Source organism: Theropithecus gelada, chromosome X (genome assembly GCF_003255815.1).
Source record: "Theropithecus gelada isolate Dixy chromosome X, Tgel_1.0, whole genome shotgun sequence".
Lineage (NCBI taxonomy): Eukaryota > Metazoa > Chordata > Mammalia > Primates > Cercopithecidae > Theropithecus > Theropithecus gelada.
In genome coordinates this window covers 56,651,164-56,655,787 of record NC_037689.1, presented here as the reverse complement: position 1 = coordinate 56,655,787, position 4,624 = coordinate 56,651,164, and positions in this window count along the sequence as shown.

Sequence of the window (4,624 nt, the reverse complement as noted above, 5' to 3'; positions counted from 1 at the left end):
TTCTTTTTCCATAGTTAATTTAACAATTACTAGAACATGTGCAATATCACAATGAGGTATCACAGCAAACACAAACCCTTCCTGGTAAATATCTCCATACGTGAGTGGGTCAACAATAATGTGATCTACTAACCATGAGTCTTGCATTAGTATGTCTTGGCTTGCTTTACAGACAGAGTGCAGAATGTTAAGTTGGTGAGCTGGATAAGTAGAAATAGATTCCTTACATGAGATCATGATACATCAAAATGATATATAAAGTATTATAATACAAAAGAAATCTGAACTAGGAAACAATAGTGTACTGACATCTATTATCTCTCACTTGAGACACATCCATTCATCTCTGGTTAATATACAGATTAAGTATCCTTAATCAGAAAATATTAAATCAGAAATGCATGAAATCTGAGTCTTCTTGGGCAGCAACATGTCACCAGAAGTGGAAAATTCTACTCCTGATGTCATGTGACAGGTGGCAGTCAAAAAGTAGTCAAAACTTTATTTCATGCACAAGATTATTTAAAAACACTGTACAAAATTACCTTCAGGCTATGGGTGGAAGAGATATATATAAAACATGAATGAATTTCATGTTTAGACTTGGGTCTCACCCCCAAGATATCTCATTATATATATGTGAATATTCCAAAATCTAAAAAACAATCCAAAATCCCAAACACTTCTAGTCCTAAGCACGTTGGATAAAGGATATTAAAACTGTAGTAGTCTTACAAATTTTTTCTTTGTATGTGTATTCAGATCATGCTTTACATAAAATTAACTTGGTGTGTTTCTTTTGTAAATACTGCTTAGTCTAAAAGACTCAGTCTCAAGGTGGAGAGAAAGGCAATTAGCAATACCAAGGGGAAAGGGGGGAGTGACGGGAGTCAGTCCTGAGCTGGTCTACTGTAGTTGTAGGAATAAAACAAAAGGCAATTAGCAGTGCTTGTCAATCCTTGTTCCCTCTGTATAACATAGCTTTTATGTTTTATCAATTTCAGATGACATAAGATTAAAATTTCAGCTTTACTACTTAATTATGTGGCCTTAGGGAAGTAACTCAAATTTTGTGCGATTTGGTTCCCTAACCTGAAAAGAAGGGCTAGCATCTAGTGTACTTGTGTTCATTTAATAAATATAAGCACATGTGTAGAACACCTAGAAAATGATGGCGCATAGTAGGCATTCAGTAAGTCATAAAAAATGATATTAGTAAAATAACGTGCAGTAAAATCTTATTAGGAGCTATTTAGATTTCAAACGATGTTATTAATACACACTGTGATAAGATTTAAATCTCTGGCAGTTCTTGACCAGCCATCTGAATGATGTTCACACCGTCCCCTCTCTTTTTCAACCTCCTGGCCAAGTTTGGCAGCACATTGTAACTGGGTGTCATAATGGAACTCCCCTTTCCTCAAATTTAAGGGAGGTGCCATATAGAACAGATACCAAGACACCAGAGTGTCTTGATAAAGGTGAAACAGACCCCCTTTTTCCAGTTGCTGAATTTATGAGCAAAACAAAGTGGGACCAATTTCATATTTATTGAACCCCTCAGCCTGATCAAAGACATAAAAATATCCCTAGAAGGGAAGCAGCACCCCTTAAAGAAAGGCTCAACTTTATATGTCTGACCTGGATCAGGCCTGAGCTACAAAGAAGATTTAATGCTAAATCAAATTTGAAGTTTTGATTAATGTATTGCAGCTGGCCATTCTAATCAATGAATTGAAATTGTATTTGCAAACTAAAGTGACCATGGGACTCTATTACCTGAAAGTGAACAGAACCCATGAGCTCTGTAAGAGATTTCAAGTAGGAGTGAAGAAAAATTAGCTCATACTAAAAATGTTTAAAGTGACCTTGAGAGAGAGCAAAAAATAAAGTTTCCTTTTGAATCAGTTTTTTTTTTTTTTTTCAAACAGACTGATTACCTAAACATTGTGGAATCATTTCCAATTCTTCACTCTTTAGCATTCACATATCTTGATTGTTTCCAAATAGGTTTTGCATTTTTTCCTATGCAATGCTTTTCCTAATGTCTCATTCTTATAGAATCATGACCATATCAATTATTCATTGTTCAGTGAACTCTGCTCAATCTAGACTAACTTCTCTATTTCTGGCCTCTTTGCATTTACAGCATCATTAATGATCACCACCAAAAGTATCCTCTTTTATGCACATATTCTACTACTATCTTACATTATCCTTATTCTTCCCAGAAGGGATGATGATAAGGCAGGAAATACCTTCCAAGACTAAAGAGTGCAGCATTAATGCATATGATGATAAACTTGGGCATGGTCAGAAAAACATTTGGAAGTGTGAAGAAAAAATGAAGTTGAGGACAAAGCCATTTAAATGTTTGGCTTCAACGGTAAAGAAGTTTGAGAGGAGAGATCAAGGACAGAGTGAACATTTTACACTGCAGATTTAGCAATCCTATGTCGCAAATTTGGCAAGACATGCCTGATTTTTAATATTTTGTCTAGTTGTTCCTTCAGAACACCTTGTCTAGTTTGCCACACCTTGTGTCCCAAATTTGCGTTTGATAAACATACTGGTTGGCATGGATCTGGCTTGGCAATGGCAAAACAAGCACTATATTCAGTAAAATGGCAGTAGAGATATTATCCCCAAATATGCAGATAGTTTTTAGTTTGATGAAATGTGACTATACTTCAGAGAAAGATGGTTCTACTTCTTTCCTGGGGCAACACAAGAATATTCACAAGGATGGGATGTCATAAAATAATACAGTATGGTCTGTGTGTATGGTGTCTGTGTGTGTGTGTGTGTATGGGTGTGCCTGTGAATGTGTGTGTGTGTGTGTTTTCACACAATTTGATTTACTGCTTTCTTATTCCAAAAAATGTGGATCATGTGAGAGACTAAATAAAATAAGAGCAGAAAAAGAAATAAAAACTAGTACGATTTTTCTAAATGGAAAAATTGTAAATTTGTATACATACTTTAGGAATGCTTTTTGATTGTTTTTATCTCTTTCTGTCTCTGTTTCTCTCATTTTGGATTTGGAAAATGGTAGTAAACATTGAAAACGATCAGGAAAATATCATAAATGTAAAATGATATCATAAATGAATACAGAATTAAGCATGGAATAACTAAAAGTATTTTGCAGCAAGTCTATGATTATAACCATATCCTTTAAAATAATTACCACTTTGGTTTTGCTGACTTTAAAGCAAAACTTTAATGTATTTATTTTCTTTTACATTATTTGATCCTGCATTCAGAAACTTGAGCCAATAATGAAAACCAGATTTGTTTTTTTCTCTTAAAAGGAAGACTGTTTCTAAGAAAGAAACATATTCCAGGGAAGGCATGAGCAAAATGCACATTAGTTCAGTCACTGAGAAACTAATGTTTTAAAAAATAAGAAGACTGAAGGCATGCATGCACACACACACATTATGTGCTTCCCTTCCTGGGAACACTCAAAGTGCTAAAATGCATGACACAGGAATGCCCAGAGATTGAAATGAAAGTGACAGTGAATTGATAAAAAGGTTCAAAACCTTATGAGAGAAATTGTAATTGGCATTGAATAGAATCTATTGGAAAAATGTACTTCTCTGAATATATTTAGGAATCTGCTTTATCTGTATAGCTTTATCAAAATTGGTGATACCTTGTCAAGAAATAATAAATGGTTATCAGATATCACAGCTTTACTTAGTTCACTGTAGGGCAGTGGTGTCAAAACACAGAATGATGGTGTCAATCATCCTGATTCAGTGTCAGCCATGAAAAGTTGATCTCTACAAAGGTAACTAGCCTGTCCTTTAGTCTTAATTATCAACTCTAGTAATCAATGTTTTATTTCCCTTCTATTTTTTCTCCTAACCTATCAACCATTCATATATAATTGAACTTTTCTAATTCTATTTAAAGTAAATTTTACTCATCTTCCACTTTAACTTTCTCGCCATTATTCTATAAACCCTATATCCACTATATCTGTACATCATGTCACCTGGATCCATTTTTCCAAATGCCATCTCTAAGTTGCTTTGGCTTCCATAAGCAGCTTCTATTTACAGCACTGTTCATGGGCACACCATTTTTTTGTTTGTCAACTAAGAAGACTATTCAAAAATCTGACAACTGGGTTGGCTAAAGATAAGGAATTTAAAAAGAGCTCAGAGAGCAAATGTCAACGTGGCCACAGTTTGAAACCACAATGCAGCTTCATCCATCCTCTTACTTTAACTAGAGATATCATTTCCAAATCTGTGACTCTTCCTATTTGATAGTTTTTATCAGTGGGGATTAGCAGCTTTTTTGTACTTTGTTTCATGATGTTCTTTCAGATGACTTGGATAAATGAACTTTTGCTTTTTACTTCTAAATCTCTAGTAGTTTATTTATGCATCGTGAAGCTGTATGAATGTCACAAACTGAATTCACAAGAAGCCATATGTCACTCTTTTTATTCCTTTGTCATAAAAGTTGGTGTTTAAGGTGTACCTAGAGAGACATGCTCATTTATCTTTATCAGCCAATTAATACATTGTCAGAATCATGGGCTGCACTGAGCATCACAGCCCCCAGTAGTGGGAGCATAACAAACAAGGTGGTTTAGAACAATTGA